This window comes from Palaemon carinicauda, chromosome 6 (genome assembly GCF_036898095.1).
Source record: "Palaemon carinicauda isolate YSFRI2023 chromosome 6, ASM3689809v2, whole genome shotgun sequence".
NCBI classification, from domain to species: Eukaryota; Metazoa; Arthropoda; class Malacostraca; order Decapoda; family Palaemonidae; genus Palaemon; species Palaemon carinicauda.
In genome coordinates, this window is record NC_090730.1 from 67,755,498 (window position 1) to 67,779,866 (window position 24,369).

Genomic DNA, 24,369 nt, shown 5'->3' on the forward strand with positions numbered 1-24,369 from the left:
TTTCTCTATTGCAATTCAGCTGAAAATGGTTTACAGTAATTTCTTTTGAAATGAAGTTACTTTTACAAGTAGGCTAACCGCTCTTGAAATAGTGCATAAGTAGCATATTACATAGAGCCATGTATCTTTATTACAATAAAGGGTTCTTTGTGAAATTCATCACACAAGCGCCAGACAAATGTATCTCTGACTAATGTCCAACCAATGAAACACTCTGTTCCTCGGTGGTCAGATACAATAACCTAGTTGATAAAAGAAAAGCGCGCGATTGGAAGAAAATTATAAACTTTGAATAAAAGATTTTAAAATTTGAGTACTGGTCCCCTAATGTTAGGAGAAATCAATTAACAAACGCATTGATATAGCAATAGAAATGAGTGTATTGAAACCGTATTTTAATAAGATTTTGCTGCATTTTCGAGAAGAAGCAATAAAAAGCAGGATAATACCGTGGCAAAACAATGAGTCCTGCATTAAAAAAAAAAAAAAAAAAAAAAAAAAAAAAAAAAAAAAAAAAAAAAAGATTATTGGTTCGTTTAGCAGGCCTGGAAGACATGCATTAATGCATATTGGCTTCATGATGTACGAGCAATCTCAAATTTCATTGGGCGAAATATTGACAGCGTAAATAGCATTAATAATCTGAATGCCCACTTTCGATCCTTCAAAAGAAAAGGAGAAGCAATTGCACATAATTTTGACGCCGTGAAGATATCAATCACAATAAAAGGTTTGCTAAAGAGGATCTGGAATTTGCATTATCAAATTATAGTTTAGATGGATTAATATTATTATAATCATTTAGTTATACGTAAGATTATTATTATTGCCATTTTATTTACCTGCATTTCTAATACACATTTAGCATATATGTTGCGTTAGGAATGCGTTGCCTAATGTTTATATTGATTATTTTCACTTATTGTAAAGCTTGAAACTTACGATATTGTTTCAGTGAAAACCTTTATTACTTATGTTTAACGAAAGCGAGGAAGTTCAACAGCCCCTAGTAAAGATAATATAAATTTCGATATGATGAGATATTTAAGCCCCCTTTGGCAAAGGCCTACCAAGAGAGTTTTACAATCTTCTTTGAAACAAACGTTTACTTCCAAATACATGTAAACGGACAATAATATTAACAATAGCCAAGCCAGAAAAGATCTCAGTAATCCAAAAGATTAGACCAATTTCACTGACCAGTTGTGTTAACAGATTACTAGAAAAACAGGTAAATCATTGACTGAATTCACATTCACGTAGTAATAACATATTATCAGCCTAGCAATTTGGCTCACAAACAGAGAGTCTCCTTGTATTCTCTTCCACACTTGGAAAATTATATACGTAAAGGTTTGAACTTAAGCAGGCGCTGAAGTTCAAAATTTATGGAATTATACTTAGTTCCAGCTATTGCAAGATTTAGCAAGTGTTGCCATGTCTCTAATGGATTCTGTCAATCTGAGAATTTGATTAAAGCTGGCGAATGAGAGTTGAGTTATGAACTCTGATAAAGAGGGACATTTAAATAACTTTATAATACAGCAATCGAAGTCATGGATAGATCTTGTCATTCGTCATTATAACGCAATGGCTGTATTGATTCAGTCATTATTACCAAAGCCTTTATAAGATTGTCATTATTACCAAAGCCTTTCTAATATATATTCATCAAGTCTCTCTATCAGACGTACGTTTGGTTCATATATTCCATACAAGATGACACTGGCACTAATTGATACGAGACACTTACAGAGGATTATACAAGAAAACTATTATTCTATTATTCTTCCACAATGCAAATGTAAATAGTATACAAATCACCATCAACAGAAGTACCATTTATAATATAAATGCATCATTCCCGGAGAAAGTTATGCAGACATATTATGAATTTCCGAAGGAAATTAGCATAGACCATGAGAATATCATATCTCTGAATAGTTTTACGGAGAGGAGAACCATTGTTTAAAGTTAATTTCGTACATGAGGATATGACAGAAGCTCTACCAGTAGAGAGGTCTGCCGGTATGCGAATCATTTTAAAATTTAGTACAGCAGTAACAACGCCCCATGTCATGCTACTACGGGTATTTTATCGATTGATGCGGAAAGAATTATTTATGGTATTGTGAGGGCTTAGGACTGACAGATGCAAGAGAGCAGCAGGATAAAGCTCTAAGAGGGAGGGTGGACAAATTAGGGAAATACCTAGGCATATTTTCTCCTGATCATGGGAGAGGTATAACCTTTGGGTCATACAGGGAAGAGGCTAACACCATCGCAAATACGTTGGAAACCTCTTCAAACACTAATAGCATGGGAGACTGGGTGTGCTTTTATGTAGCTAAGTCACCTGAAAATTATATCATATTTTTTTTTTATAGATATGGGGTTAGCCCGGAGATATACAGTAAGCACTTCCCGACTTTCTTCAAGAAGAATAAATTCTTTGAATTATTCAAATTCATGACACCGATACAGTGATTCATTGTAAAAATGCGAGTTTTATGTTTATTCTTCATACGTTCGGTTAGTCATTATGGGGTATGGCATACGTTACAGAAAGTGAAGACCATGTTTTCCACCAATATTTTAAGAATAAATGATGGACCAGGAGATGCTACTCTGATTGGAAAGGGGGGAGAAAAAAAAAAAAAAAAAGTGATTAAAAAAAGAGAATGCATCAGAATGAGGGATGATTATTGACATTTCTAAGTTTAATTACTACAAAGTCTTAATAGGGTATGTTCCTGGTTGGCGCAAGTTCATTGATAAAAAATTATCAATGGCAATAAATTATAATAAAGAGCAAATTCCAATATTTATTTACATAAACAGAACTATCACTGAAATATGTATTAAGGAAAATGGCTCAGGATCGTAGATGGTCTTATTGCTTCTTGGTATTTAAGCGAGGTATCCGTCCTTATATGAAGACCGATGATGCGACCTCACTAATAACCCCCACTACCAGAAAAGTCCTCAGGATCTATAAATATGTCAAATACGCTCTATTAATAGAGAGCAAATATACGTAAATATATCAACAAAATTATCTAACTGCCAGTTAATATAATAAATGCATGAAGCAAATATGAACTCGAACGAGCAGAATAAAACTAGACACTTCACAAATATAAGTAGTTAAACCGGCAATAAATTCTAAATTTTAAATGAAAACAATATGGTTGGTCCTTTGGATGATTTTTTATGGTTCAGGTTAAGGAGACAGTTCATTCAAAGTGAATGAGTAACTAGTGAAAATTACAAGGCACAAGCATCAATGTGGTTTGCAACTTACCTCTACTCTAAGCAAGCCTCTCTAGGTCAATTGCAGCTGTCGTTATTAATTAAAAATTCGATGCAACTCCATGGTATAGTAGCCTCAAGAAGTAATCCAAGTGCTCGCACTTCCAAGCAGGATCATCCTCGACCAACGATCACACTAGTCACTTAATGCTCCATATTAAAATTAACGCTGGATTGGTGAAAAATATTAGTGAAGAGTTAACACACCCTTCTCAGCTGCTGAGTGAAAATGCACTGCCGTCTTCAAACGCTGGGACTAGAAGTAAACTTTTGAGGTGAAGTAAAGGTTTTCGTTCAGTCTCAAAACTCTAGTATTAAATTATAATTTTAAGGAGGAATTTTATAGTTGCAAACTATTGATGCTTTCACAAATTTAAAACATAACATACTGAAACTGAACGTGTCTCCAAAGCAAGAACACAAATTAACCATTATAAAAAATTTAAACTTTTCCCAAAAACAAAAAAGAAACTTAAAATTTTGAAACAAGCAAAGTAGAAAATCAAGGACCATAAAGGGTGGATACTACACTCAAAGGTTAAAAGTTAAAAAAGAACAAAGTGAAAAAAGTTTCACTTTTTTTTCAACACTCTCAGCAAAGACATTCAATTTCAACTGTTTTAGTGTCAGAAGAAATTGAATTTTTATTTATCAGTAGAAGAAAAAACCTCATGTCCCATACAATTAAATATATACAAGAATTATTTACAAGGTACAAGTAATGAATATTAAGCATCTCCATGAAGATAAAGATTTTTCGTTTTTCGTACGCCTTTCAAAGCAGCCAATCTTTTAGGCCTCTTTAATGCAAGATAGTCATTGGAATGCTCATCCTCTTGCCTATGCACTACTTTAGAATGAGAATATTCATTAATACTCAGTAGAGGAATTAATGATGAAGAGTGTCTATTTACTCTTTCTTTGTTTCCCTTCATTACTGTTGCACCAGTGGTTTCACCAATTGAGTTCATCTGAACGCTTTTAACGATTCCCATTGGATAATTTGCAGGTTTCAAATGAATATCTTTAAGTAAAACTATATCAACAACTTGCAAATTCTTGTGCGATACTGGCTTGTATCTAGAACCTACATTAGTGGCTTGATGCACAAGTTTTGCAAGGAATTCAGAGTTATAAATGTCTTTTAAACATGAACGAGACTTGCGCAATTTACTATAACTGTCCTTAATATGCTCTATTGGATCCTTGGAAGGAGTCCATGAAGGGTCGGAATCTGGAAGAGGTTGCAAATTAGGAATGATGCTCAAAGAGACCAATTCATAGCCCTTTAGCAAAATTTCAGGAGTTATTGCAGCAGGAATGACTTAATTTGGATTATTATCTCTTAAAGACTCATGAAAAGCAATTGGCCTGCAATTAACTAAATGTATAGTCTCTGCTATAAGAAACTCAAAATCAAGAGAATTCAATACAGTATTTCGAACTGAACCATATACAAGTCTTTTAACTAATTTAACACAACTTTCCACAAGTGATCCAAGTTGGTTACAGCCTTAGTAGTATTGCTCAAATTCTACAGCCCTCATTCCATGTTCCTGTAGATATTGCACAGTATCTGGGTCCCTTAAAAAATCAGAAATTAAATTAGTACCTGCAACAATTTGAGATCCCATATCTGAAAAGCACAATTGTGGAGTACCATACTCCCATATATGTAACTGAAGTGCTCTTAAGAATGTGGGTACAGTCATGTCAAAGCACAATTTTAAATTTATAGCTCGAGACCACAAACACTTTATACAAAGCAACCAAATTTTTGTTTTAACCCCTTGGTACTTAATATAATACGGGCCAAGATAATCCAGGAAAATAGACCTAAAGGGAATATTGGGAGGTTTCAACCTAAAATCTCTGTATGGACTTTGATTCAATTTGACTGCATGTCTGTGAAATCGTCTGCAGTTGATGCATTCTTTCAAAATCTTCTTTACAGTTGAAAAGAAATGTGAAACCCAAAAAGTTTTCCGAAATTCGGTCAACAATGAATAGATGCCAGCATGGTTTGTCATTTTATGCATTTCCAGGATTAACTTCTTGGTCAGGACGCTATCCTTTGATAAAAGGATAGGCGAGAACATAAATTTATCTCTGTCCTTCCAGCGTGCAGTCTTACTTCTAACACGCAATATACCATTGTGATCTGGATAAATATTAAGTTGGTTGATTATATTAGGGATCTTTTTAACTGCATTAGAAGACCGTGCAAAATATTTAAAAACTTCTGGAAAGTGAATCTGCTGGTCTCTGTAGATTACAAAATTATAAGCTTCTGATAAAGTTTCTTCATCAGTAAGACAATTAAAATGTGAATATTTACTTGGGTCCCTCATCTTTACTGCAATTTTCAGGTTATTAATAAACCTTATCACATACCTATGGACTGGACTGAAACTATACTCTTGAAGCCTGAAAAGGAATCCATAGAAACCAAATGGTTTATATCCTCTCGAACCACAGACTCTGTAGCAACATGAACATTACTACTTTCAAGAGAAGAACTCATACCTTCCTCTCTGAGCAATGTATTAGGAATGGTGACTTCCATCATATCACTTGCGAAAACATCAATATCTGCTTCAGCAATAGTACCACTGAAAAAATTAGAATTCATTAATTGCTTATAGGAGAGAGGTCGGGTGATTGCATCAGCTGGGTTTTTGGAGCCTGCACAGAATATAAACTTAATAGGAAATTCTTCACACATTCTGCAGATACTATCTAATCTATTTTTCACAAAGATGCTCAAATTACGTAATTTATCAAACTTTGTAACATGTGCTGATAACCAATGTAAGCAAACTAGACTATCTGTGTATAGATCCATCCCTACTATGTTAATAGGCTCAACACAATTAGAACCACTTAATTCTCTTCTAATATCATGTTATACTTCAGTCCCTAAAGAAACTGCCTGAAATTCAAGAGGAGGTATGGATTTAGATTCTAATTGTTTGTTAACAAATCTGTTCTTAGCCATGACAAAGTTTGTTTTTTTAGTTCTCAAATTATATAAGAACACAACACAGCCGTAAATGCTTCTAGAACTGTCTGTATATGCAATCAAATTATACATATCTCTCCTACCAACAAATCTATTAACTGAAATCGTTGGAGAAGAATTTAGCTGCTTGGCAATATTATTCCATTCTCTTAACAGATCCTCGGATAGCCTATTGTCCCAACCGATTTCTTTATTGCACTGCAAAGAATGCATGAATATTCTAGCTCTATTTAGTAAAGGTCCACAAAAATTAAAGATATCAAAATTTGATGCAATTGAACTCAAAATCTGCCTTTTAGATGAAGCATTCTTATCCAAAACTAATTTCTGGGTGGACAAAGAATCAGTCTCTGTATTCCAAAGCAATCCAAAAAGCTTGGTCACAGGGGTCGACTCACCAGTTTCTCCATCAATGGAACTCTGCAAAGATTTACAATTTGTCATAAACTGTTGTACTTCAAATCCATAAGGCTCAAAAATCTGCTTCAAATTATCGAAGGCCCATTTCAATTTGACAGGGTCATTGAATGAAATCTCGCAATTATCCATATAACAAATCATAAATATTTCTCTTCAAATTCCTAATTTGTAGCGAATCATTCTTTATATCAATCATGAGAATATAATATAAAGCTAAAAGCAGTAAAGCAGGACTAGGTCTAAGACCAAAAGGAAGCCGAACATGTTTGTACACTATCAATGAAAAATCATTCTTGGCAACATTTCGGTACCAATAAAACAAAAGCTTTTGCTGATCAGATTCAGGCAGCACAATTTGCAAGAAGGCTTTTTTCAAGTCAAAGCACAGGACATTGCTATCAAATCTCAATTGCAGTATAGAAGTAGATACTTTCTTATTAAGGCAAGGCCCCGCTAACATTGCCTGATTGTGGCTGACTGTTAAAGGCTTTGAGGGATCATTTTCACAAATATTAGACAGAAAAACATTTCTACATTTGCTACTCTCCTTTTCGAACCTGAATACGGGCATATGTGGCAAAAAGGAAAAACTAGGGTGCTCCTCCAGGGATTGAGATAAATTATCTACCCTCTCTATTATACCTAGACGCTCTTTTTCTCTGAAAACATAGTCTATCATTCCAAGAGACTTACCATCTTTGTGATAACTCTTAAAATTAGACTTTGGAACCAACTTTGAAAGAGTTTGATTTTTACCAAGAAGATGAGACTTTCTTGTTCCATAAGATAGGAAGCACCAGTCTCCCATCATCACTGCGTGTAACAGAATTCAAAACATAATTTATCAAATGCACATCATTTTCGACACAAGATTCATTATACAAAGTTTTATCATAATTCAATATCTGAGAACACTGTTCAGAGAGAATAGCATCGTTAGCCTTTTTTAGTTCAGATTTAACAAGATTACCTTTATCATCAAGTACAGCATAATTTACTTCAGCAGAAATACATTCAGTATTAGGGGAATGATCTTTCTCCGGCTCAATAATAGTCACTGAATCAGCCTCAGAATGACTAAGTAATACGCTTGGATTCCTTGTAGAACTACTGCTGTGACGAATACTTTGCAAATTTGTCAGGTATTCATTAACATTTCCAGAAAGCATAATACCAAGGGAAGTTTCCAAATATGTAGAGGGAACACCAAAGCCAAACAATTTCGTTATTTCTGGTAAACAATGAATAGAATGAGTTCCAAGTATGAACTTAATATCAGAGATCATATCCCCCCCCTTTTGCCAAAAATTTATCTGCAAATTTATATCCCTTTTCCATAAATCTTTCAACAATTCGACTCAAACCTGGAAGAATTAGCTTTGTATTGATTTCTGGAAGGCAGATTGCTTCCACACAAAAACTGTTCACATTATTATTTAAATTAACACTAACAACATTAGTCAACAAATTTCTTTGAGAGTTAATACCTCTTACAGTGACACTGAAATTTGACTCCAATACTTCCAAATTATTTCGCTTTGCAAATTCGGCATCTATAAAATTAAGCTGAGAACCACTGTCTTTAAGACAACGCATTTGCTCATTATTAGACAAAACAACAGAAAGTGGGTAAAACGAAAGCCCCAGTATGTGAAAGGACCTTATTGCAATCTATGCTTATCATACCATTTGTTGCTCCAAGGGAAGAGCCCTTTTCTTTATTAACGTTATCAGTAGCAACTTTACCATTACTATCACACAAAAAACTGAAATGCCAGTCGTTGCATTTGTTACACTTTCTCAAGAACCTGAATCTACATGCACTTGTTTTATGAGGATTAGAACATTTTGTGCAAGCATTCAAACTTTAGCAGCCTTTCGACCTTTGCCTTTGGAGAGGCATAAACCTTACACCTGTTAACTGGATGATCAGCATTTTCGGAACCATTTTCGTCCCTACACAAAATACAACCCTTTAATTTCACTGCACTGGAAGAGTCAACCTGTACGTTACTAGCGAAACTTAATGTTGATCTAGCATCTGACTGAACCTTACGATTAACTTTCTTCTCCTGATATCTTTTCTGAACCCCAAGGTAACGCTATGTGGCCTCAAAAATATTATCCTCAATATCTTTACGCAAAGGTTTGTTTTTATTTGAAATCTGAGTTAATTGTAATTTAAGATCATCATTCATAGCATCCCAAAAGAAATATTGCAAGACATCATCAATGGTTATTGCAAGTGCAGCAAATGAGTTTTTAATGCTTCTCATCTTACCAATAAAGGCATATGGGTCAGAGTCATACGTTAATTTTAATCCTGAAAGGGCAAGCATAGTTTCAAATTTCTGACCTAATTCAGAACCAAAAGCTTTTTGTAACAAGGCTTTGGCTTCCTCATAATTCTGTTCAGTAGAAGATAAAGATTTCACAAGAGCTAATGGCTGTTTACCTAGTTGATTTTGGAGATAAATAAATTTAAGATAAGAGTCTACTTTCATTGTCTCCATAGCCTTCTCAAAATCCTTAAAAAAAATGTCTATGCTTTCCCCCTCAGAATGATTATATACAGGAAGAGGCAAACATGGGTATTTAATATTAGGAGAAGGGTTACTAGGCAAGGGAATTTCTGCTGTGACTTTCTCGAGCATAGCTAATGATAAAATATTATCCATATAAATAGCACAACAATCGAGTTCATCTTTGATATCAGATTCATCCTTTTTTTCACTGAAAAGCATATCCACTATCTGAGAGTCCAAACTATCTAGCTTTGTTCTTAAATTTTGAAGGGATAATACAAAACTAATCCTTTCTTGCTCAGTGAGAGTACCATATTTAAGCCTTACACTGTCACTTTTTGGTTACCTGTGTTCGACAATGACCACGTGAAATCTTAAGAGCCTTCATATTCTCCATATTGCATGTAAATTCAGCTAAAACTTAGAGAGTTGAAATGTGCAATATATAATGGAATAAACCCATTAGCAAATTCAGAAATTAAGCAAAGCGTTATCGAAGGAAGTATAACCTATGCAAATTCGCAAATATTCACAAAAAATATGACCAACACAGCAAAATAATAGACAAGTAAAATATTCACGAAGCAAAAAATGTGTGACCGCGATCGAAAGATTGAACCCGACGAGGAAGAACACCATGAAGCAAAAGACCTTTAACCTGCCCACGTTGGGCGCCATTTTCAAAATACTGGAGGTTTAAAAAATTATCAATGGCAATAAATTATAATCAAGAGCAAATTCAAATATTTATTTACATAAACAGAACTATCACTGAAATATGTATTAAGGAAAATGGCTCAGGATCGTAGATGGTTTTATTGCTTCTTGGTATTTAAGCGAGGTATCCGTCCTTATATGAAGACCGATGATGCGACCTCACTAATAACCCCCACTACCAGAAAAGTCCTCAGGATCTATAAATATGTCATAAATACGCTCTATTAATAGAGAGCAAATATACGTAAATATATCAACAAAATTATCTAACTGCCAGTTAATATAATAAATGCATGAAGCAAATATGAACTCGAACGAGCAGAATAAAACTAGACACTTCACAAATATAAGTAGTTAAACCGGCAATAAATTCTAAATTTTAAATGAAAACAATATGGTTGGTCCTTTGGATGATTTTTTATGGTTCAGGTTAAGGAGACAGTTTATTCAAAGTGAATGAGTAACTCGAGTGAAAATTACAAGGCACAAGCATCAATGTGGTTTACAACTTACCTCCACTCTAAGCAAGCCTCTCTAGGTCAATTGCAGCTGTCGTTGTTAATTAAAAATTCGATGCAACTCCATGGTATAGTAGCCTCAAGAAGTAATCCAAGTGCTCGCACTTCCAAGCAGGATCATCCTCGACCAACGATCACACTAGTCACTTAATGCTCCATATTAAAATTAACGCTGGATTGGTGAAAAATATTAGTGAAGAGTTAACACACCCTTCTCAGCTGCTGAGTGAAAATGCACTGCCGTCTTCAAACGCTGGGACTAGAAGTAAACTTTTGAGGTGAAGTAAAGGTTTTCGTTCAGTCTCAAAACTCTAGTATTAAATTATAATTTTAAGGAGGAATTTTATAGTTGCAAACTATTGATGCTTTCACAAATTTAAAACATAACAAACTGAAACTGAACGTGTCTCCAAAGCAAGAACACAAATTAACCATTATAAAAAAATTAAACTTTTCCCCAAAACAAAAAAGAAACTTAGAATTTTGAAACAAGCAAAGTAGAAAATCAAGGACCATAAAGGGTGGATACTACACTCAAAGGTTAAAAGTTAAAAAGAACAAAGTGAAAAAAGTTTCACTTTTTTTTTCAACACAGGTGAGTTAATCTTTATTTTCTCTTTTATTCATTTATTAATTATGGACGTGAATTATTCATAGGATTAATTTATTCCTTAGTTGAGGTGTCGTCATGAGTTTCACGTGTTAATTGTTTCATTCTTTAGCATCGTAGGAGAATTCTGAACCCACACATCGATTATTTTCTATTTGGCTACGATTAATTATATGTATATTTATATAAATATGTATTAATTATAAGTAGGAGTAATGAGAAATACATGCATATAAAAAAGATTAGTCTGGTTGTATATTGCATAAAATAAAATACTGCTAAAAAATTCTATTTCTGATTTTATTAACCATAGAGTTCATCTATTATGAGATAAATTACTGGGCGGAGGCTTCTTATCATAATCAAGAGAAAGATGACACAGACGTTCAGTCATGCGGAACAGGCACTGTGGTTTTGCCTCTGTTTATTCAGGTGTGGCAGTATCATTGACAGATGACTTGACAGGTGAAAGTAGATAAGTTTAAATCTCTTCATGTATATTTGAAATCCTCTCAGTGGATGCGCTTTTATGTATAATAATAATAATAATAATAATAATAATAATAATAATAATAATAATAATAATCCAGGAGTGTTTTAAAGTTAGAATAGTTTCGATAATGACGAGACATTCCTACATCTGTTTATTCAGGTGTTATCGTATCAAAGAAAGATATTAGGATAAGCAAATAAATTTACAAACACTCCTAACAATATATTAATAATAATGAATATTGTAATAATTTTATTAACTATAATTTCAAAACATAACGATAAATTTAATAATTTCCATAATAACTATTTAAGTTTAAATGATGGACTCGTATTATTACTATTAATAATACAGTAATAATAAACAGATTTTGAGCGAAGAGAAAAATCTATTTTTGGGTGAGATGGCCATGTCGTCCTGATGGAGGGTTTCTTCAGTAGCTTCCTTTTGGTATATATGACTACCATAAATATTCCCAGAGAATTAAACTAAAGGTTTCACAGAATTCTAACTTCTGGTGCAAGTACCCTGAAGGTTTCCCTCTAGGATATCGTATATCAACAGGGGACGCATGCATTAACACGCCACATGGCTATCTGCACCCCACATAGCGTTTACGCTTCGAAGGGGAAAGGTGGCGAAGTAACTGAGGAGCCGTTCCAATGTTACCCTTCCTTCGTTACTGTTACGGTACTCGCAACGTAAACAAACCGTAAGCCATACTGTGTGACGTCACGTACGTCCTCATTCCTGGTCTAGCTTCCAACCGGCTTCCGCGATACAGTATAGCAGGGAGGGGCCTGGCAGGCTGAACTGGAACAGTTGGGGAGGTCCATCAGGACGACATGGCCATCTCACCCAAAAATAGATTTTTTGCTTCGCTCATAATCCGTTTTTTGGGCTCAAGTGATGGAAGTGCCTTCTACTCCGACTAATATTCCTGTGGTCTGGTGACCGAAGAGACAGTGACATCTCCGTTAAATGTCACTACCAGTGGCATTACAATGACCTGGCTTCCCACCCCCCTGGCCGGGAAGTCCTAATTGGACAAGAGGAACATCTCGAAGTAACCTGACGAAGATAGACTCACCGGGATGAAGAGATCGTGCCGGTCTTGAAGACAGATCAGAAGGGTAAATATTTGTGTAGGAAAAATTCTATACCATTAGGTGAGTGTATATTAGGTAGTAAGTATATTAACTATAATAAACCATGGAAATAGGATCAATAAAACAATAACAGCAATTTATTTTCATATGAAAGATAGGAGCGAAATCAGACGCATATTTTTCTGGGCTGCCCAAAGGCAAGAGCCCGGGTCTTACACAAGGTAAGGCAATCTATACAGACAGACAGACAGACGCATATGGTAAATAAAATAAATATTTTATTTGAAAATTGCATGGAAATATGGAAAATTATGTACAATGATAATATTGGATAATAGACATAGATTTTTAGTAAGACGGTGATGTAGAATCTGAAAGGGAAATATTTTGCCTTTAAGCACAAATTCCCTGAGGAACGCCAGTCTTTAAAATCATTATACACTTCATGTCCAAGAACATGTGGCACACATGTAAGAATCTATGTCACTTCACCTTGATGAAGAACAGTCTATTAGTGACACTAAGTGTCCCTTGAAATCACTATGTATCGCACTAGGGTCAACACAGGCACCCGTTTGAGTTAAAGTCCAGAAAAAAACTCACTGTTCTACGCAGCACTAAACAGCCGGTTTCATCACGCTACCTGCTGCCACCACGAATCTCTTTACTTCGTGCACCTGCTTCGCATAGTGTTTGCAGACTACTCTAGGTGACCTCCAGCCTGTGAAGGATCGGAGGCTTTAAAAAACCATTCCTTGGAAAAGGCTCAGGGAAGAGGCAACTTTCTTAGGATCATGACCTGCGGGTGTACTGTCAGGATCCGCTCTGCGAATAAAGTAGGTGATTTTTGCTCTTAGTTGTTTTAGTGACAGGTCACTACCCGAAGTTTCTCCTTTAAAGAGTTGTCCTCCGCCAAAGACTGAAGTTCTTTGAAGATAGACCTTAAGACTCTCCACTGGGCATAGAGAGACATCTTCCTTCAGGGGGCAGATTCTCCAAGGGCCCCATCTTTTGGTGGGAAGTTTATTTTTATTGAGAAACGTGGGGTCAGGGAAGAGGGTAAGTATCTGGCCCTCTTCTCTTGATAATGCCACTATTTCACTGACTCGGGCTCCCGAGGCGAGAGCAAAAAGGAAGATCACTTTTTGAGTCAAGTCTTTCAGAGGGCAAGATTCGTTGTCCAAGTTAGAGGCAAAATGGAGCACCTTATCCAGGAACCAGGTGATGGGTCTCGGTGGAGGTGCTGGACGGAGTCTAGCGCACACCTTCGGGAGTTTATTGAAGATTTCGCTGGATAAATCTATTTGGAAGGCGTACAGAAGTGGTCTAGTGAAGGCCGATTTGCAGATGGAACCTGGTGGACTTTACCCTCTTGATCACCTTCTTGTTCAGGAGTTTTAGGACATATTCTTCCAAGATGGGGGTTGAAGGCTGGAAGAATTGGTTGAAAGTTGACAGTGGTTGTGTTCAGCTCCAACCTAGTCCCTTCTTGATGTGCCCAAGGATTGAAGGTCCAATGATCCTGAAAGTGGCGGAGTCTTCCTCCCACCGGAAGCACTTCATTGCTTCTGGTGTCCCGAGGGTTTGCCACCTCGGCCGCTAGCTCCCCTTCCTCCTCTGCCCCTGGAGGGGCGGCGAGAGGAATCTCTGCCGGAGCCTCTACCTCTGGGACGAAAGGTAGTGGATGATTGTTCATAGGCAGGGGTGAAGACCGGCGATTGGGACACCACCGGCTGGGGGACCAACTGAAAGGTCTGTTGTGGTTGTGCAACCACTTGGGGAGTAGCGGGAGCCAGAAACTGGCGTTTGGGTTAACGCTGCTGGGGTCGTGGTTTGGAGGATTTCCTCTTAGGTTGAGGGCCTTCTTCCTGAGAGGATTTCCTCTTGCGGGACATGCCCCATTTGTTGAGAAGGTTCCGATTCTCAGAGGCGGCTTTGTCCATGATCTATTTCACCAGAGCTGTTGGGAAGAGATGCTTGCCCCAGATGTTAGAGGAGATTAGCTTCCGGGGTTCGTGTTTCACTGCCGCGTGGGCAAACACGAATTCTCTGCAGGCTCTCCGGGCCTTGATGAAGCTGTACAAGTCGTTCATCCCGGTCACTAGGTGGGTCTTCGCGAGAACCATATACAAATCTGGGACCCTAACGTCCCCGGCCATGACCTCCAGCTGAATTTGGTGAGACAGAGAGGCGGCTAGTCTCTCCTTGGTCTCCTGCTCCCGACGAGGAAGGTGGTCGTTCAGCTTTGGAAGATCCTCATTGAACTGACGGCCAGCCGAGTCAGGTTCCAGTTTCCCGACCGTAAAAGTGAACTGGATATCTTTCCCGAATCTGTCGTCGGGGGGAAGGGCGAGGGAGAGAGGCCTACACTCCTCCAAGGTAGGGCAGGGCTTTCCTTCCTCCACCGCCTTCATGACCGCATGGAAGGCCTTTTCAACAAAGGGAAAGGTCGCAGTAGGGGGAGCAAGAAAGGACGGGTGCTTCTTGCTCAATGCTGGCATTTTAGAGTTGATAAAACCATGACTCTTGAGACACTCTGCCAGCATGGCTTGGGCTTTCGAGTGATCGAACACGATCACTTCTTTGGGTTCGGTCTCTTCCTTGGAGGCTGTTTCAGACCTGAGCCGGACGTAACAGTCCGGGTAAGCCTCAAAGTTAGGGAAGAACTCCACCTCTTCCAAGAGGATTGACCCAAGCCGATCATTGATAAAGATTTTGCCAGTTGTAATTGACATATGCTCGGCGTACCTCCAGGGGCTAGACTCCGAGCAGGAGGGAAGATCCTTAACCGAAATCTTTTTCGGTTGCTTCAATCCCATAAAATGACGTTTGAGCTCCTCTTGATTCTTTCGGAGCCTTTCGTCCATCAGTGCCACCAGCACCTGGATGGCATCTCCAGTAGCTGGTAGCACTGGCAGCGAGGCGGCAGACGGCTGGATGCCTATGGTAATCCAAGGGAGGATCAGAGGACACTCAAAATGGGGGGAGAGGGTGATCTTCCGCCGGCAGGCCGGCCGCCGACACTACCCTATAGTTCGACTATGAGGTGGAAGTGTAGCAGAGCGGCCAGCCAAGCAGGAGAGCACAGCTCAACCTACAACTCTCCCCAAGGGAGGAATTGTAGGACAGCGGACAGGGGTGTGAAGGCAAGCCAACACAAAGGGATAGAGTGGTGGTAGGGGTCTGAGGGAGCAGAAAGGGTTGCAACCCTAAAGCTCCCAAGGAGTGTGGGAATCTGTTAGATGCTATACTACCCAGGTAGGAGAGAAACGCTCTCCAACCCTAAGGTAGGTTAGCTCAGAGTAGGCACAGCACTGGTGTACTGTCCTAAACTATAATAAAACAGAATCCCCCAAAGCCTAACCTAAACCAGGAGAGCTTCTCCTAGAATAGGGAGGGCTGGGAAGACATATCGCTCGGCCACAGGAGGAAGGGACGTGTCCCAACCAAGAGCAGTCTAGGGGGAAGAGCAGGGCCCTTCCACCTTCAGTCTCAGTCGATACCTAAAGGGAAATGCGTTCCCTAAGGGTGGACTGGGATGAACGATAGGTACTCTTTGGTTCTGTCCGAGGTCCCCCCATATACTATGGTAGGGAAGAGGGAAGAACGATCTAGCCTATCCTACCCGAAAATTATTCCGGGTAAGGGGGGCTAAGATATAGCAAAGCTACCCAGAGGGAGGTTACCCGAAGGTAACAGGGGAGATAAGGAAGCATACAAGGGCCCCAATGTTGGGTTAGGGGATGTGACATGGATGGACCAGGCACGGTCCCTTGTATGGTCCCTAGAAGGCGAAAGATATGTGCAACACTGAATCTTGTATATGTTTAAAAAATGCCTATATCTTCATTAACATTAACACTAGGAACACTTATTATATCATGCAGAAGTAAACATAAACACTAGCCTAGGCTAGCCTAAAAGTCTAGTATGGGGTCGGCTAACTAACAGCGCCGAAGAATACCATCGGCATAATATAACTGATTCCTAGCAATGAAGACTAAATAACTAATGATATTTAATTAGTTATAAGGCCGGGAAGGCTGTTCTGGCTAACTAAATAAAGCATGCGAGGTGAACAGCGGCGTCATGAAATGGCGCCTCCGGGCAAGGCACAGCTCCACCACAAAACACAAGATTTTAGTGTAAAAAATCGTTGATTTACGGCCAGAGCTTATTTAAACAATACAAGAACCTGGTACTCAACTTTCCAGAAGAAGGCGAGGTAGAAGGTTGAGACATGGCGAAGGATGCACAAGATAATCGGCGATCACTGGGAAAAACAAACCCATGTTGGAAGCTGACAGAAAAGGAATGAGGACGGACGTGACGTCACACAGTATGGCGGATGGTTTGCTTACGTTGCGAGTACCGTAACAGTAACGAAGGAAGGGTAACTTTGGAACGGCTCCTCAGTTACCTCGCCACCTTTCCCCCTCGAAGCGTAAACGCTGTGTGGGGTGCAGATAGCCATGTGGCATGTTAATGCATGCGTCCCCTGTTGATATACGATATCCTAGAGGGAAACCTTTAGGGTACTCACACCAGAAGTTAGAATTCTGTGAAACTTTTAGTTTAATTCTCTGGGAATATTTATGGTAGTCATATATACCAAAAGGAAGCTACTGAAGGAACCTTCCAACAGGACGACATGGCTTGAGCCCAAAAATGAGTATTGTAATAATTTTATAAACAATAATTTCAAAATATAACAATAACTTTAATAATTTCCTTAATAACTATTTAAGATTGAATGATAGAGTCATAGTTAGGTATTCTTTCACTCACTTGATGGGTTAGGTTAGGTTAGGTTAGGTTAGGCTTAAGATTGAATAGTTAGGTTAGCTTAGGTTAGGTTAGGCTTAAGATTGAATGGTTAGGTTAGGTTAGGTTAGGCTTAAGATTGAATGGTTAGGTTAGGTTAGGTTAGGTAGGGTTGGGATAGGTTAGGTTAGGTTAGGATAGTTTAGGTTAGGTTAGGTTAGGTTAAAGAGAGAGAGAGAGAGAGAGAGAGAGAGAGAGAGAGAGGGGGGGGTGGAGATACATTAGGGGTAGCCAATGAGGTTAAGAGAGGGGTGGAGTTAGGTTAAGGGTAGCCAATGAGGTTAAAAGAATGGGGATGGAGTTAGGTTAGAGATAGCCAATGAAGTTAGGAGAGGGGCTGGAGTTAGGTTAGAGATGGCCAATGAGGTTAAGGGAGCGCACCCTTATGGATCGATTATGGTTTGAACTGGTCCTTCTGGATCAAAAACCTGCTATTTAACCTACTTAAGTAGTTGGACTAAGGAAGATAGAGAGAAAAAGGAATTTTTTTTTTTTTGAGGAAGAAATATCCTTTGATGCAGAAGTACAAGGCTGCATCATTGAATAAAGTACGGACTTAGTTGGGAGGATCAAGTGGTTGGACTAAGGAAGATGGAGGGAAAAAGGAACTTTTTTTGAGGAAATATCCTTTGATGCAGAAGTACAATCCTGCATCATTGGATAAAGTACGGACTTAGTTGGGAGGATCAAGTGGTTGGACTAAGGAAGATTGAGAGGAAAAGGAACTTTTTTTTTGAGGAGGAAATATCCTTTGATGCAAAAGTACAAGCCTGCAACATTGGATAAAGTACGGACTCAGTTGGGAGGATCAAGTGGTTGGACTAAGGAAGATTGAGAGAAAAAGGAACTTTTTTTGGGAGGATGAAATATCCTTTGATGCAAAAGTACAAGCCTGCAACATTGGATAAAGTACAGACTCAGTTGGGAGGATCAAGTGGTTGGACTAAGGAAGATTGAGAGAAAAAAGAACTTTTTTTGAAGGAGGAAATATCCTTTGATGCAGAAGTACAATCCTGCAACATTGGATAAAGTACGGACTCAGTTAGGAGGGTCAAGTGGTTGGACTAAGGAAGATGGAGGGATAAAGGAACTTTTTTTTTTTTAGAAGGAAATATCCTTTGATGCAGAAGTACAATCCTGCATCATTGGATAAAGTACGGACTCAGTTGGGAGGATCAAGTGGTTGGACTAAGGAAGATTGAGAGAAAAAGGAACTTTTTTTTTGGAGGATGAAATATCCTTTGATGCAAAAGTACAAGCCTGCAATATTGGATAAAGTACGGATTCAGTTGGGAGGATCAAGTGGTTGGACTAAGGAAGATTGAGAGAAAAAGGAACTTTTTTTGGGAGGATGAAATATCCTTTGATGCAAAAGCACAAGCCTGCAACATTGGATAAAGTACGGACTCAATTGAGAGAATCAAGTGGGTGGACTAAGGAAGATGGAGAGAAATAAAGGAACTTTTTCTTTTTGAGGAGGAATTATCCTACGATGAAGAACTGAGAGGATCACCTGGTTGGGCTAAGGAAGATGGAGAGAAAAAAAAGGAACTTTTTTTTTTTCCGAGGAAGAAGTATCCTTTGATGCAGAAGCACAAGCCTGCATGATTGCATAAAGTACAGACTCTTTTTTTGAGAAGGGCATATCCTTTGATACAGTAGTACAAGCGTGCATCATTTGATAAAGTATGGACTCAGTTGGAAGCATCTATTGGTTGAACTAAGGAAGATGAAAAAAAAGGATTTTTTTTTTTTTGAGGAGGAAATGTCCTTTGATGCAGAAGTACAAGCCTGTATCATTGGATAAAGTACAGTCTCATTTGGGAATATTAAGTTGTTGAACTATGGAAGATAGAGAGAAAAAGGGAACCCTTTTTGAGGAAGAAATATCTTTTGATGCAGAAGTACAACTTACAAGCTGTATTCGCCATAACAGCGATTGTAGATTAAGAGTATGTGTGAAATAAATTATATAGCTATACTGATGAAAGGGAACTAGAATAAACAGAGTTAAAAGCTAGCGAGAGAAAATGTGCTTACTATCGAGTATGGAAGTGCTCATCTCAGGCGCATTAACCTTTAGCCTTAACACATATTGAACACCACCATAGGAAAACGATGAAGGTATTGATGTGGTGAGCATAAACACATCTCCATCGTGGATGTATAACGTAGTTTTGAACGAGAATTTGCAGAGAATGCACACCGTAGAGCAATCTCCAAAACTACCACAAAACCGCGTCGTGTATGTATAATGTTGTAAACAATTATGTAATATGTAAATATATTAACAACTGTAAGTTAGAGGAGCTTATAACTATCAATATATAAATCATTGTGTTATTCATTGTCTGACACATGAATTTTAGATCAATAACATGTCAATTTGTAATGATACTAACTCTCATATTGTCCATGTCACCAGGTTTGATCCCAAGAAATAAAAAGTGAATTCAACACTGTGGTATTCATTACTCCACCATTATTCGTTAGAGAAAGAGAGGCGACTACAATCAAACACGGACGGATATTGAAGTACGGGACCTTGGCATCATAGTACGGACGGAAATTAAGTCTACGGGAATCCCCCCCCCCCAATTATGAGGACTGCTCTTACAGAAGTGGATGGTATCTACAGACGACGTCTGCTGAATAGCGCCACTCATACGTTCCTCCTATTTAAGTTACACGTGTGCAGATTATGAATGTGCTAGAAGGGTTTCCATTAATTTTTCGTTTGTATTCGTGTCTGTTTACTCCCCATTTTTATTTTATTTATTTATTTATTTTTTTTGGGCAGAGGAAAGTGGAGGCAAATGCTGTTGACGAGTGACGAGTGAAATGGAATCAACTTGCAGAACAGATAAACAATATCGTGCATAGATTAAGGACAAGTAATATTTGAATATTACCGAAGTGTAAGCATATATGTTTGTAATTATATATTGATAAAAAGGGGGGAGTGAAGTGATATTCAGAGAAGTGATAGTCATGTAAATGATTAGATAGACTGGTAAAAGATAAATAAACTAAAGTCAAATAAACGTGAATATAGAAGGTATGATGAGAAGAATTTTAGCAGGAATGTGCTCATTGTTAAAACTCCGAGGGACATGAAGTTCGCTTAACTAATAAAGGGATGAATAAAAGAGAGAGGAATAAAGAGGTATTGACAATTAGTTTAATGCAAACAGACACAAAACTAAGTGCAAAGACATGATATAGTTCGAGCTACAGGAAGGCTGCTTCCGTTGTAAACGAATGTTGATGATGAAATCATTAAATGCAAACAAAAATAAAACTAAAGTCCGACAGATTTATACTGATAGATTGTTTACAACTTCGAGAAAACCGCTGTTGCCGCTTCTCTCCTAACCTTTAAAACAACCCCTACCCAAGCCTTTAGCCGTCTCCCTGTGGGCGGCGTCAATGACTTTAGATATCAGGATGACTGAAAACCTTAAATCAGTCAATCAATCAATCTCCCTGTGGGGCACTATTAGGCAGAGTTTTTGACCATACAAATCTTAATCTGGAAACTTGAGATCCCCATTCCATTTGGTTATTACTTTTGAGATTTTTTTATTTGTTATGACTTATACCTAAAAATTTTCCATATGGCATTTAATTTTATGATCCCTTTAATGATAAGTAATAAAAATGGCATTACCATTCATTATGTCTTATGGTATTTTTCTATTTGCTTATAATCTTGTAGGTAGAATATCTTCTATTTGATTTTTTATTTTGATATTTTTGAATATTTTTTGTCTGTGATGCTATCTCTTTCCTAACAAGTTTTTAATTATTTTGCATTACATTGCTCCCCATTCGAAAGTTTCTCCTATCATTTGTATTCATCAGGTTATGATTTCTACAAATTTCTCATCCTTTCTCATATATATTTTTATCTTTAAAGCCTCAATATTCTTTCATATTTTCTCTCGACTACAATTTCATTTCTCTTTATTGCCATTGGTTAACTTTTGTGACTACATTATTCTTTTATTTTCTATAATCTTTACATTAACTTTTGCATATAATACATAGCATTTTCATTAAAAATATATTTTATTTAAAGTAACAAAAACCACGCATCCCCCATTCATTATTTCTTTTATTTCCTTCTGTAGATTATGACATAGATATGGAAAAGGTATTTAAGCTATGTTAAAATTGTTTTATAATACTCACTGGAATACATATTCTCGTCTTTCCTCATACACCTGACAACAATGAGATACTTAACACTTCTTCATCCAAGGGGTTAATTACTGTACTGCAATTTGTTCAGTGTACTTTCCTCTTGGTAAGGGTAGAAGAGACTCTTTAGCTGTGGTAAGCAGCTCTTCTAGGAGAAGGACACTCCAAAATTAAACCACTGTTCTCTAGTCTTGGGTAGTGCCATAGCCTCTGTACCATGGTCTTCCACTGTCTTGGGTTGGAGTTCTCTTGCTTGAGGGTACACTCAGGCACACTATTCTATCTTATTTTTTTTCTTCCTCTTGTTTTTTTGAAATAGTGTGTTGGGCAGGCTTAATAGAAGGGCCATGGATGCCTGGTGGTTTATAAAGAGGTTGTCTTTTCCTTTTTCTGATTATTTTTCTTCTCAAAACCATCCTTACTGTCGTCCCTTCAGTTGAAGTGGCTATCCTGGAGGGTATTTAGCCTTGCATGGTGTATCGGCTCCTCCATGTTGACCAGTTTTTCCGACTTTTTACTATAGTCTATGGGTATCATCAATCACTTTGTTTATAATTCTGTACGTATTGTTTTTGTTATAATTCTTGTTAATCTAGTTTTTAAGTATGATATGTCTTTTTTATTTCTATTAATTCTTATGCTGTCTGGAGACATTGAGCAAAATCCGGGACCAGTACGTCCTAGATTTCGTCAATGTCGTCTTCTGTATTGCAATATTCGTGGTCTTCATGCAAATATCCAAGACCTTACAGTTGCGTCTAGACAGTATGATATTCTTTTGTGCTCAGAAACTTTGGTTTCTAATATGAGGCACTCATCTGAGCTCCTTATAACTGGTTTTAAGAAGCCAATAATGTTGAAACGTGATGCCATTCCTAGGGCCAGGGGAATGGCGGTATATATTAGGACCGAGTACCCTGCCTCTCATAAGTCCTGCTATCAATGTGGATGTCATGAGATTCAGGTAATAAAAGTTTGTGGCAGGCATAACAACTTTTATTTGTGTTCGATCTACCGGAATCCAGACATAGATGATTCTATCTTCGATTGTCTTCTTACCATTATGGCTAAGATACAAGAAGATGATAGAAAGGCTTCTTTTGTCTTTGTTGGTGATTTTAATGCTCACCATAGGGAGTGGTTAAGTTCTATCTCTCCTACCGATCGCCATGGATTAAGAGCTTTAGACTTTGCCTCTGAATCAGGCTGTGAGCAAATCATAAATGAAGCTACTCACAGGTCTGGTAATTGCTTGGACCTCGTATACACTGACTCCCCTGGCGTTATAACTAGTAAGGTTGGTTCTCCAGTCGGGACAGCTGATCATGCCTTGATTTCATTATCAGTGAAGACTGAGCAGCCTGTCCCTGATATATCATATTCTTGTAAAATTTATATGAAATCCCAAGCAGACTGGAATGGGATTTTACATGATCTTTTGTGCTTGAATTGGTCACAATTATATAATAGTGTAGATCCTGTTGTCCCATTGAATGAGAATCTAGTCAACATAATTGATAGGCGTATCCCTTCTCGTGTGCTAAGGTACCGAGTGAAGGACAGACCGTGGTTCAATGATGATTGTAGACGTGCTTATTTGGAGAAACAGGAGGCCTATCATCTTTGGAAGGGTAACAGATCAGATTTGACCTGGAACAACTATACTCAGCTTCGAGCTTTTGCTCAGAGAGTTTATGCCTCAACTGAAAAGGAGTACAATTTAACCATAAAAGAAACACTTTCTGGTACAACTCAGGAACATAAATGGTGGTCTACCCTTAAATCTGCACTCTTTGGTGTAGATGCAACAGTTCCTCCTTTACTTAAACCAGATGACTCAGTCACTCACTGTCCAAAGGAAAAGGCAACCCTTTTGGCTGATGTTTTTGACAGTAAACAGAGTAATGAAAAACTTGAACTTCCTCATTCCTGTTTTCCTGAGGCTAAACTAACTAGTTTAGCTTTTCGATCTCGTGAGATTAAAGCTCTGTTGGTGGACCTTGATGCTTATGGAGGTGTAGACCCAAATGGTATTTTTCCTTTGTTTTTTATAAAGACAGCAGATTTCTTAGCTCCAAAATTATCTGTTATTTTGCGCAAGTTAGCAAGAAGAGGAGCTTTAAGCACTAGTTGGAGAATTGGTAATGTTACTCCTCTATGTAAATGTGTTTGTGGTAGCTCAAGTCCCACTGATTATCGCCCAATTTCCATAACTCCCATATTATTTAAAGTTTTTGAACGTCTTCTGGCAAAACGTCTTAATAGGTTTGCTGAAGGTAATCATCTACTCCCTAGTTTGCAATTTGGTTTTCGTAAAGGCCTTGGAGCATGTGATGCCCTTCTTACAATCTCCAATGCTGTACAGAAATCCCTTGATTGTGGTCGGGAAGTTCGTATGTTTGGCCTTGATTTTAGTGCTGCCTTTGACCGTGTTAATCATGAGGCCCTTGTTTTCAAACTGAAACAGTTGGGAGTGGGTGGGTCGTTTCTTAGCATTATTATTGATTTTTTAAGTAATAGATCTCAAAGAGTTGTTATTGATGGGCACCATAGTGATTATAGGAATGTGATATCCGGTGTTCCACAGGGTAGTGTTCTTGGCCCATTACTTTTCAT

General features: G+C 37.9%; 1 long non-coding RNA gene across 1 annotated transcript; it reads right to left on the reverse strand.

Moving 5' to 3' along the window:
* Positions 1-551: 551 nt before the first annotated feature.
* Positions 552-10,889, reverse strand: LOC137642569 (uncharacterized). The gene is made up of 3 exons (XR_011044815.1): positions 10,510-10,889; positions 3,305-10,193; positions 552-2,992 (listed from the first exon to the last, which is right to left on the reverse strand). It is a non-coding gene; the product is annotated as an uncharacterized lncRNA (long non-coding RNA).
* Positions 10,890-24,369: the final 13,480 nt, after the last annotated feature.